Raw genomic sequence first — 13,132 nt, forward strand, 5'->3', positions numbered from 1 at the left:
TCTAATACACTTATTGATATGGATGTTAAAACATCATGAATTATTGAAGTATTAAATAAACCAACTCTATTTCAACGTGTGTTGCTTAAATAATCTTAGACTAACTGACCTATTTAAATAGGTTGTGAAGTCATTCTCACCAAGAACATGAGGGATTAATTAGAAGCACTAGATACAGATAGACTGTCTTAAAATGTTACAATATAAAAAGACAATGACATATACCAGTATATTGACTGGTTTACTGGTTTATTCTTAAAGGAAATGCTACATGGCCCTTTCACAATAAGTGTATGTTAGAGGTTGGTTGGGAAGAGGAAAAGGAAAGAGAGGTTTATGTGAATTCAAGACTTATGGCAATGAGTAGCAGAGGGAATGCGAATGTACTAACCTATACAGATGTGGAGATTCCTATATTAAAATAAAAAATGATTTTTCCAGAGATAGGAAACTAGTCTTTAGAACACAACTTCTAAACAATTGGTAGTTTGTAGTCCATTATCATGGGAAAGTGAACTAATTTATTACTGCTAGATGTTTATCTTCATAATTTCCAGCTCTCAGAATGTCTGAAGTGGTTAATAATGTCTACTCTGTGTTATACAGTCTGGGGGAAAAATCTTGGTCTCATTGTCATGAATAAAAATTATCTCATATGATTGAAACTTGAGACAGAATGCTGATTGCTTGAAACTTCGGTATTTTTCTAGAGCATTTTCCATTTGCTCACTTGCATGAAAGAGACTTTTTCTACTCATAAATCATTCCTCCTCAAAAAATATTAGGAAATAAAATTTGTAACGCAGCATTTTTGGATAATAATAAACAAAGAGATAGTAATACTTTGAAGTCATTACAGTTAGAGATTAACATACACAATAGTATAATATCTTATGATCTTGGAGCCTGGTAGAGAAAATCAAAGGTGTTAAAGGTTTTAAAGGTATAATTTGTTGCTCTGTAGAAATGTAGCCTGTTTTATGCATAATCTAGTATCTTCTTTAGGTATTCCTTTCCTGTTTGACTATGTCCCTGAAACATTCTTATACTTAGAACTGTAGTCTTTCCTATCGTTTCCTTTACTAATGAGATAAATAAAACTTTGACATGATTGAAAAGCTTTTTAAAAAGAAATGTATCAGAAGCCTTAAGAAATGTTTGAAAAATAGTTGCCATTCACTTGTAACATAGAGAGAGAGCAGTCAGGGAGCTGCCCTGAGAATCTCCCACGGCAAATACTCGTGGCTCTGTTTCCCAGGGCTGATGTACAAAAGCACCACAAACATGGTGGCTTAAAAACAGTAGAAATGTATTCTTTCACTGTCCTAAAGCCTAGAAGTACAAAATCAAGGTGTCAATAGGGCTATACTGTCTCTGAAGACTGTAGAGGGGGCTCCTTTCTTGTCCCTTCCTAGCTTCTGCTATTGCTGACAGTCCCTGGTGTTTCTGGATTTGCAGAGCCATCACTCCAGACCTGACTCTGTTGTCACATCAAGTTCTCCCTGTGTGTCTGTAGCCTTGCATTCTATTTTCCCTCTTCTTATAAGGACACCATATATTAGATTAGGACCAACCCTCTTCTAGGATGAGCTCATGTTAACTTGATTACATATGCCAAGACCCTATGTCCAAATAAGCTCAAATTAGAAGGTTATGGGGAGTTAGAACTTGAACATATCTTTGGGGGGGACATAATTCAATCTACCATGCCCAGCTATTTATATTTGAGATTATGTATTTTTTTCTTCCACGAGTCTGGATGAGCTGTGCTTTGTTCTTAATTAAAGCTAAGCACTCTACTTGTGTATTAGATCCCATCCTCTCTGACCTATTCAATGACACATATATAAAATATTTCCATCTATGTCTTGTATCACAAGTTTTTCTCTCTTAAGTGGATCAACACCATTGGCATATGAACATGTGAAATCTTTTCCATCTTAAAAGCAAAGGCTGGGCATGGTGGCTCAAGCATGTAATCCCAGTACTTTGGGAGGCTGAGGTGGGTGAATCACAAGGTGGGGAGATTGAGACCATCCTGGCTAACATGGTAAAACCCCATCTCTATTAAAAATACAAAAAATGAACCAGGCATGGTGGCATGTGCCTGTAATCCCAGCTAATTGGGAGGCTGAGGCAGGAGAATCGCTTGAACCCAGGAGGCAAAGGTTGCAGTGAGTTGAGATTGTGCACTCCAGCCCACAGTGAGCCCAAAACTCTGAAGAGCAGATCGGTTGGGCAACAGAGCAAGACTCCATCTCAAAACCAAAGCAAAACAAAAGCAAACAAAAAAACCCTTATATTACTGCACATTTCCCTCTCTTTGCTCTCTTTTACAGCAAGACACTATAAATGAGTTTTCTATATGTCCTGTATTTAATTCTTCTCTTATTCTTTCTTTCTACCATTGCTTCCTGAAATTGTTCTTGCCAAGGTTAAAAGTGACCTTTATATTGCAAAATTCAATGGATAATTCTTGGTCTTCATTTTACTTTGAAATGGCTGATCATTGCTTTCTCCTTGAAATGCTATTTTTCTCTGTCTTCAAGACACCACAGTTTTCCCTCTTCCTCCTGATATCTCTAATTACCTCTCTTAGACTGCTCCTTCTCATTTCCCTAGCCTCTACATGTTTGAATGCCCTTGGGCTCAGTTTTGGTTCCTATAGCTTTTCTGATGACATGAATTCCCAAAGCAATCTCATCCAATCTTGTGGCTCTAAATATCTGAAATCTTAAAACCTTTAAATATTTGTTCAAATGCTTTGCAAGTTTCTATCACCAACTGACATGCTCTTCAGAGTTTTGGGCACATGTATCTCAAAGACTGCATGACATCTTTGATGTTAATTTTTATGTATTAATATTTTTACTCTCTGTTACCTCCTACTAGAATGTAAATCTAGTGAGTATAAAAATTTCGGCCATTTGTTTTATTATCTCAAAAAAGATTGGCATTATCTTAGAAAATGCCAATAAAGCAACAACAAAAAAATATGTAAGTCTGTGGTTTTACATGAAGAGAAATGCTGCTTTTTAGAAGAATCTTTTTTGGTGATAACTGCTTTTTTTTTTCTTTTTTTTTAACCAGAGAAAGTAGAATCTTCTTTATGTCTTCTCTAGGGTCTATAGACTATCTTCTTGGTTATAATTTTTGGAAGGATGATAGAATATTCAAAATATTATAAAATATTTGAGATATAATACAATTGCTAATGAATAATTATGGCCACCAATTAAAAAATAGTGACTTAAGCAACACATTTTTCCCATGATAGTTTCTTGAGTAGTACTGAATCCTAAAATGAGTAAAAATCTAAAGTTTACAGGACTAACTGCCTTTTATTTTTTTGCTCGGAAGAAACGCATTATTAACCTACAAATATCCATCTGGATTTATCATCTGTGGCTTCAAAATCAACCTTTCAATGATAATGGTGCATGTTTGCATATCACGTTTTACAAAATAAAACAACCTCTTTTGCAAAATAAAAAATATATATAAAAATCCATTTCACAGGAGCAAGGGGAATAAAAAACTCCACCAGGTTGGAAACTAGTCAATATTGAACTAGGCAGGATAAGCCACAAAACATCTTAAAATTTACTGTCCTTTCTATTTATTTTACACTTATTAAAGATTGAAATTATTACTGTCAGGGTTTTTTTCCATGCCTATATTTTGATGCCTATAGAGGATTTCTTGAGGGAAGTTCTGAGGTTTTATTCCAGCAATTTGTTGTGTCCTAGGTGAGTAATAGTTCTCAAGGGACTATTGATTAGATTGATGTATTTATAATGAGAACAAAGATTATCTCAAAATTGATTAGCTCATTTCCCAAACAAACATAAAACAAATTCTTTTTGGGTATGATGGTGAGAGAGATTGAGAATACATATTTCAAAGTTTGTCACTATATTGGTGATAGAGTCTACCTAAGAAGCAGATGATTTGTGAAATTCATAAAAATTATTAGGAAAAAAATTTATTTTTTAAAACAATCTTAATGGAAAGAAAAGCATCTTCAAAAACACATGCTTGATGTTATACAAAAGGCTTAACTTTAAAGAAATGGTTGGTATTCAATCACACCAGTTAGAATGGTGATCATTAAAAAGTCAGGAAACAATAGATGCTGGAGAAGATGTGGAGAAATAGGAACGCTTTTACACTGTTGGTGGGAGTGTAAATTAGTTCAGCCATTGTGGAAGACAGTGTGTATAACCAGAAATACCATTTGACTCAGCAATCCCATTACTGGGTATATACCCAAAGGATTATAAGTCATTCTCCTGTAAAGACACATCCACATGCACATTTACTGCAGCACAGTTCACGATAGCAAAGACGTGGAACCAACCCAAATGCCCATCAATGATAGACTGGATAAAGAAAATATACAACATGGAATACTATGCAGCCATGAAAAAAGATGAGTTCGTGTCCTTTGCAGGGACATGGGTGAAGCTGGAAATGATCATTCTCAGCAAATTAACACAAGAACAGAAAACCAAACACCGTATGTTCTCACTCATTAGTGGGAGTTGAACAATGAGAACACATGGACACAAGGAGGGGAACATCACACACTGGGGCCTGTTCAGGGTGGAGGGCAGGGGAGGGAGAGCATTAGGAGAAATACCTAATGTAGATGGTGGGTTGATGGGTGCAGTAAATCATCATGGTACACATATACTTACGTAACAAACCTGCACGTTCTACACATGTATCCCAGAACCTAAAGTATAATTTAACAAAAAAAGAAAAATAAGGAAATGATTGCTATTTAAGAAATAAGTCTGATATAAAAATTTAAGTTATCGGTAAAGACTATAATAATCAGAAAAAAAGATAATGTGTTTTAAAATATTTTATTATCTAAAAGAAAGAGAATTTGGAAGACACTGTTAAGTTCCAGAATAAATCATCTACAGTTTTAGCACTTCCTTAATGAATCTTTTAAGACAAAGATTTTTGTGCTTCAAAATAATGAATTCTGTTCACACTTTAAACTCCCTCTGCCATAATTGCTGTATAGCAGTTGCTCTAAAGAAGGCAGAAACAAGCAACCTGCTTTTCCCTAAAGTCTGAAGCAATGTAGTCATGTTCTGGAGAAAGTCACTGTCAAAGAGCCTTTTCTATGTTTTGAATCTCTTTAACTCTTTAAGGACAGATCTGTGGATTTTATTCATCATTCCATTTATTATAACGTTCAGAGACAAGTATTGCATTAAATATTTTTGGTACAAATGGAGTTGCAGATTCTTAGAATTGGTTTGCAATGCCTCTCAGAGACAGTAACTTGATATAAATTGAGGCCAAGGTATGTGATTTAAGGATGGCTGGGATCAACTTTCCATATATCTGTTTACTTAAAGTTGATGTTATGTGCCACTCAGTGCTATTTTAAACACTCTTACGGTTTCTCGCTTCTTTTTGTTCCTGTATTTTGAGTTCTCTGTATTGGGCAAGGATAGGGTGAGCTACTTAAGGGAAAGTTCATGACTTAACTGCTTGTTTTTTTTTTTTTTGAGATGGAGTCTCACTCTGTCTCCAGGCTAGAGTGTAGTGGCATGATCTCAGCTGACTGCAACCTCCAACTCCCTGGTTCAAGTGATTCTCCTGCCTCAGCCTCCTGAGTAGCTGGGATTACAGGCAGGCACAACCCCACCCAGCTAATTTTTGTATTTTTTAGTAGAGATGGGGGTTTCACCATATTGGCCAGGATGGTCTCAATCTCCTGACTTCATGATCCTCCCGCCTCAAGCCTCCCAAAGTGCTGTGATTACAGGTGTGAGCCACCACCCACTTCTATGACCTCACCTCTTTGCTGTATCTAGGTTGTAGCAACTACCCAAGTGTCTGAAAAATAACACTGGCTTACTTGCTTGTTGAACTATACTTTATTCCATATAATTTATTGAAATATTGAATGTGATTGTAAGAGCTCTAATCTCTGCATTTTTACTCATACTTTTCTGTTTTGAAGTGATTTTTTTTCCATGTGAAAAGAGTTAATTTAGTAAATAAACTGAAGAATGTGGATATTAACTCCTTAACATGATAATCAAAATAAATTAGCTGTCTGGAGCTTAGTCAAACTCTTCAACTCCTCAACTCTGGTGCAAAAAATATGTATTTGTTAACACTGTCCTCTAAGAAAATTTCTTTTCATTTTCCCTGCAATGATAGCTTAGTTAAGAATTTCTACTGTGTTGGTTTGCTGAGAATGATGGTTTCCAGATTCATTCCTATCCCTACAAAGGACAAGAACTCATCCTTTTTTATGGCTGCATAGTATTCCACAGTATATATGTGCCACACACTCATAGGTGGGTGTTGAACAGTGAGAACACATGGGCACAGAGAGGGGAACATCACCCACTGGGGTCTGTTGGGGCGTGGAGAGCTAGGGGAAGCACAGCTGGGGTTGGGGAGGTTGGGGAGGATAACATTAGGAGAAATGCCTGATGTAGGTGATGGGGGGATGGAGGCAGCAAACCACCTGGCATGTGTGTACCTATGCAACAATCCTGCAAGATCTGCACATGTACCCTGAAACTTAAAGTACAATTTAAAAAAAGAATATAGTACTATGGCATTTTAGTTCCAAAGTCTTGACATATTTGGAGGACTCAGACATACATAGCCAGGTATTTTTAGAATTCTTATAGAAAATTCACATTATCAATTTTTCAGTTCCATTATTCACTGCTGATTGGCTTTAAAATTTTTTCCATAGATAGCGTGGAATCTTTATAATTCTTCACGTTTAGTTTTTCAAATACCCCTCTTTGAGGACATTCTGAGAAATTATTTTATTTCACAATTAGATACTACTTCAAAGACAATCTTATCATGCAAACTGTTCTATTATCTTCCACCATAAAATGCAAAGCAAATAATTAGCTTACCATTTGTTTTTGCTTCATTTGCTTTTGTACCATGTTAATCAAGGTCTTTCCTGATGACTTAACTGATTTTCAGGCTCATATATAAAAGGAAAGCAAATCTTATTTTCTTTACTTTGAAGACTTTTTAGCATATTCAATTTCTTCTGCAATTTCATCTTTACTTTTGATCTACTTACATAGTCTCTTCACGGATATTCTCTAAAAATATAAGAAAGCAAATAGTTTCTCTTTCATTCAGAACTATTGATTTTGCTGGTTTGCTGTGCTGAATTTTGATTGAGAATATGAGCTTTTTGATGGGGCATAAGTTAGTTTTTACATTTATGGTAAGTTTTAAAAACTATCATCAGTTTTATTGAAAATTAGTTTTTTAAACATGCATATCCTAAAACTCCTTTCTAAGATTGTCTTTTATTTAATAATAAAAGGAAGCGTTTTTATTTTAAATTTCTCTGCTGGAAAAATTAGACTTAATTGTGTAAGCATCATACCATCATTTTTGTATGTGCTACTGAAAACCTGGGGCGTGCTACACCACCTTTCCTATATGCTCAAAACCTATTTTATCCAGAAATAGTTATTTGCTTTATTCTTACTCTATTATAGAGAATGGTGCTGGATGCTGTACACTGACATTCAGACCTTTGCCCAGCCAGATGACCATTATTGCTGAAGACCAGGGATTTCTCTCACGGAATATTCACATCTGAGAACTATTCTGGACACTTTGTAATAAGAGCAGAGTAATAATTTCCATGTATTGAGCACTTACCAAGTGCCACATACTGTGCTGTTTGTGTCATATATTTTCCCTAATTCAATTATCATAATAACCTTACAGTATTAGAAATATTTTGTCTTTTATAATGAGGAAGCTTGAATTAGATGGTATGAGCAACTTGATTTGGAACAATTGTAAGTAGAAGAGATGGGGATTTGAACTTAGGCTGGAGGTGTCTGAAATATCTGCCTTAATCTTTGTGCTTGGTACACCATAAATGTATTTCTATCAGTGCAACAGATTAATTGACGTCTCCTGCATTCTCTATTTGCTGCTTACTGTGAGTAGGCTGGCTCCCTCATCTTTTTCTGCTGTAGTTAGTGGCCATTTAAAAATCGTAGTAGTTCTTCCTAGTGCTTTAAATATGGAAAATGCTTTCTTTTTTTACCATCAATTTTATGGACTTTTCAACATGGTCATAATATTTTAGAATAATGATTGAATAAAGTATGTGAAGGCAAAAGCCACTACAGAATTCAGTGATGCTGTGAGATGAAGTTACATTTTATTTATTGAAATAGTATCTACATATTTTAACTGTAAAACTACAGATACATAATTATTAATAAACTTTTAGAACATTTCATTAGTATTGTGACCTTCAGTTTTTAATATTGGAGCTTGATATTTGCTTGCTTCCTTGTGCTTGCTGTGAAGTAATATCTTCTTCCTCAAAATTCTATACATACTCTATTTTCTCTAAATAATTGTAAAGTTGCCATACATATGTATATATATCATACACGGAATAGAATAGTACTTTACCAAGATGTCTGCCTCCTAACATTTGTTACCTGGGAATATAATATGATACTTGGCAAGGGATAATTTATTTTGCAGATGGAATTAAGGCTACTAATCAGCTGACCTCAAAATAGGGAGATTATTTTGGATGACATGGGTGGCCCAATGTAGTCATAATGTTAATTAAAAGATAGGAAAGGAAGGCAGAAGAAGAAAATAATATGTGACAATAAAAACAGAAACCCAAATGTTGTCATACTGGCTTGGCTGATGGAAGGAGTGGCCAAGAGCCAAGGATGCAGGTGACCTTTAGAAGCCAGAAAAGTTGAATAGATGAATTCCCCATTAGAGCCTCCAGCTCTTCTGGTGACTTGATATTTAGCTAAGTGAAACCACGTCATACTTCTGGATGCTAGAACCGCAAGATAATAAATCTGTGTTGCGTTTAGCCCTGAAATTTGTGGTAATAAAGTAGCAATAGGAAACTATATATATATTTTTATTTATATACATTTTCTTGTTTTGCAAATGGTTTTTATACTAATAACAGTGATATTTTGTATTTCTTTATAATAAAAAATTCTACTTTTGAATTTTCTCTCTCTCTTCTCACTTGGAACTGTGACCTGAAATGATTAAACATGTCATCATGTCAAGATTTAACATCAGCATGATGTAAACAAATCCACCCTTCTGTTACAGTTGTTACACCATCAGCTTCAAGAACTCATGGGAAGTTCTTGTAGAAAGGGCACCAGAATAGAATGATTTAACTGATTACTTCTCACTAATTAGGAAAACAGTTTTTCTCTAACTTTTTCGTGAGTAGAGTGCTTTTTTCTTTGCTAAACTGTGGTTCTTCCAAAAGGGCCTTCGTGGGATTGCTGGCAAACCTCTGGCAGCACAGCTGCGGCAACAGTGTTAAGTCTCGTACTGCTGCTGTCATTCTCCAAAGGGAATTACCAAGGTGATTTAAACAGGAGCAATTATGGGACCATTGCTAGGGCCTTAATCTTCTCCTAGAAAAATAAAGATTTTGCAAGCCTTTACTAAAAGATATTATCCTTTTATTTATTCAAAATACCATTACTGATATCCTACTGTGGATGCAGTATAACTGTCTGCCCTGGGGATGTTCGCAGCTTGTAAGGAATGAGACTGTGGTTCCCATTGCATACAACTGGGAAACATTCAAGAAGAAAGTATTAATTCTACTTTGAGAAATTTGAGTGGGATGTTGACGACAGGGATAAGAAAGAGTATCACAGGAATAGGGAGCTCCATTTGTCAGGTGACAGAGATATCAGTGTGCATGCTGGAGCATTTGAGTGCTGGTTAGATCCTGACAAACGATGAAACTGTTTGGGTAGAGCGATAAGGTTTCGAAGGGTCTTTAATGTTATATTAGGGAGACTGGAATTTGTCTTGTTTTCAGTGGAGCACCATTATAGGTATGTAATTGGAAGTATGCACAATAATATTTATATTTCCAGGCAACATACAGCAACATTTCGAGAGAAGGGACATATAAGAGGAGATACAGAAGCGTGAACTCAGTGATGAAGCTATTATTAGTTGAGCTTCCAGCTCCACTAGACCTCTGTGATTTACAAGCAGCTAAAACAGTGTCGAGACCATCCTGGTCAACATGGTGAAACCCCGTCTCTACTAAAAATACAAAAAAAAAAAAAATTAGCTGGGCACGGTAGCACGTGCCTGTAATCCCAGCTACTCAGGAGGCTGAGGCAGGAGAATTGCCTGAACCCAGAAGGCGGAGGTTGCAGTGAGCCGAGATCGTGCCATTGCACTCCAGCCTGGGTAACAAGAGCGAAACTCCATCTCAAAAAAAAAAAAAAAAAAAATAGTGTCTGACACACCTTAACAGGTACTCACTAAGTATGTATCAAACATTATTGAATAAACCAATGAATATGGGCCTACATTGAAACTAGATGGATTTAAAAAACTTGTTGGATATTGTAAGCACCCAAACTAGAATGTAAGTTCTAGAAATATAATGTAATAGGTTATATATAGATAAGCTGTTTTCTTCCTCTGAGTTATTTTAAGTTTTTAAAATTTTGGATTTTCTGTCGTGTGAATATGACATGCTTTTTTGTTATTTTTATTTGTTTGTTTTTCATAAAGAATTTGTCCTGCTTGGCATTCTCTGGGATTCCTGGATCTGTTGTTTGGTTTCTGATATTAATTTGAGAAAATTATATAGCATTAGTGCTTCAAACATTTCTTCTGTTTCTTTTTCTCTTCTAGCTTGCAGGTTACCTTTTTTAGTTCTCCCACCGTTCTTAAACATTCTGTTATTTTTTTTTCAGTTCCTTTTCTCTTTCTGTTTTCAGTTTTGAAGTTTCTAATTACATATCCTGAAGCTCAGGGTCATTTTTTTGTTGTGTCCTGCCTACCAATGAGCCCATGAAAGGCATTCTTTATTTCTATTACAGTGTTTTTGACCTCTACTATTTCTTTTATTTTTTCTTAAAATTCCCATTGTTCTGTTTATATTGCCCATCTACTCTTGAATTTTATCTACTTTATCTATTAGAGCGCTTAGCATACTAATTATAGTTTTAAATTCTGGTTCTGATGATTCCAACCTCTTTGGCACAGCTGGGTCTGGTTCTGAGGCTTGCTTTCTCTTTAAAGTGTGGTATTTGTTTTGTTTTGTTTTCTGTCTTTTAACATGGCGTGTAATTTTTTTCTTCATAGCCATATATGATGTACAGGGTCAAGGGAACAACAGGAAATGAGCCTTTACTCATGTGTTGGTAGGTTGTGAGGAAGGGGAAGTGGTCTATAGTCCTATAATTAGGCCTCAGTCTTTTAGTAAGCCTGTGTGTCCAGACTGTAACTTTCACAAATGCTTCTCAGTCCACCTGCCCTTCCTAGGTGGAACAGGATGGCTAGATTAGGCCAGAGTTGGGTATTTTTCTCCTCCCATGTCAGTTAGGCACTGATAGAACCCCAAGGGCTTAGACTCTGATATGTCAGTTTCTCTTGAGGGCAGCTCTTGCTAAGAAGGACAAAATGATCAGGAGTATTTCAAAATGTTTCCTTGTTCCTTCCTCTGCTAGAAGCCCCAGAAAACTTTTCTCCAATATTCACTGTGAGAATCTGGTTGAACTTCTGAGGTAAAACTCACCAATGGAGGCACCCTTATGACGGGGCCCCCTAGAGTTATTGACTCTCAGGGTTATCTTCTCTGAGCTTCTGGCAATTCACCAATTACAGTTCAGGGATTTCAATTCTGGAAGTTTTCTGTTGTTGTTGTTGGAAGTCTCTGATATTGTAAGCTGTGATTTTCTGTACTCATCTGTCTTCTATCCAATTTGGGGCCAACTTTGTCCTGTAACCTCATTTCTCTGAATCTAAAAGGAGTTGTTGATTTTTCAGTTTGTTCAGTATTTTACTCGCTTTTTGCACCAAGTGACAACTTCCATCTTTCTTACTCATTGAGCTAGAAACTCTGAATGCTTTCTTTTCACAGTGGTATGACATGTGAATTCTAAAAGTACTAGATATGCATTCTTGGTCTGAGAAAATACATTACTATGGAAAATGAGAGCTACTTTTCTGTCTATTGAAGGCAATATTAAGAGAAGGTAAGGGAGAAGGTTAGAATAAGTCCTGTGATATTGGATTAGAATAGTAGGTCTCAGCATGAACTCAGTATGTACAGGTATATATACATACATGTATCTAGATCTAGATACAGATACGTATGTAGACATAGATATGTTTGCATATATACACATATTTTTTATTTTATCTCTGTCCACTGAGATATAGAAGCTATATTTATTTTATCTCTGTCCACTGAGGGTGTAGAAGCTATAAATCTTAAAATTAGTGAGCTAATTTCTAAATACCTAGAAGCTAGTTTCTAAATGCCAATTTCTAATAAAAGGAGCCAGGCCTCCTTGGAGAAATGACTGATTCCAACATCGAGACAGGGCTATGAGTTGAACTGTCTTCTCCTTAAATTCATAGGTTGAAGCACAAATCCCCAGAATCTTACAATATGACCTTATTTTAAAATAGGGTCATTACAGATTTAGTTCAGATGAGGTCATTAGGGCAGATTCTAATCCAAAATGACTGGTGTGTAAAGGGAGAATTCCACTCAAAGATACAGAGTCATGTGAAGAGGGAAGACAATGTGAAGAGATGCAGGAAGAGGTGGCCTTCTATAAGCCAAAGAGAGAGGCCTGGAAAAAGTCTTTTCCTCATGGCTCTCAGAAGGAAACTGCCATGCTGACACCTTGATTTCGAAGTTCTCTGACCTTCAAAACTGTGAGATGATACATTTCTGTTGTCTAAACCACCTGGACTGTGGTACCTTATATAGCAGTCATAGCAAACTAACATATGGGTTAGCACAAGGTGAGTCTGGAGTATCTCTGATTACTAAAATATCAAAAAATGTTGGGGATATGTAAAAGTGACACAGGGACCATCTTAAATATGGGAAAACTTGAACAGCAACACCACAATTAATGATACTAAAAATTGCAACCCATCACATAAAAACGTTAATGAGTTTATACTGAAATGAAAAAAATGACTAAATAAATTGAAAGTTTTTGTCTACAGGAGGATTCTAAATAAAAATGTAGAAGAAATGATATGATTAGGAAATCACCATTTGCCAATAATTACATAAATAGACATTAAAATG

The 13,132-nt window shown here is 35.8% G+C and overlaps 1 protein-coding gene across 2 annotated transcripts in view; it reads left to right on the forward strand.

Moving 5' to 3' along the window:
- Positions 1 to 13,132, forward strand: part of LOC128931847 (uncharacterized) — a 205,877-nt gene that overhangs the window by 127,587 nt on the left and 65,158 nt on the right. The gene's annotated exons all lie outside the window — the stretch shown is intronic.

The sequence above is a fragment of the Callithrix jacchus genome, chromosome 4 (assembly GCF_049354715.1).
Source record: "Callithrix jacchus isolate 240 chromosome 4, calJac240_pri, whole genome shotgun sequence".
In the NCBI taxonomy this organism is placed as follows: domain Eukaryota; kingdom Metazoa; phylum Chordata; class Mammalia; order Primates; family Cebidae; genus Callithrix; species Callithrix jacchus.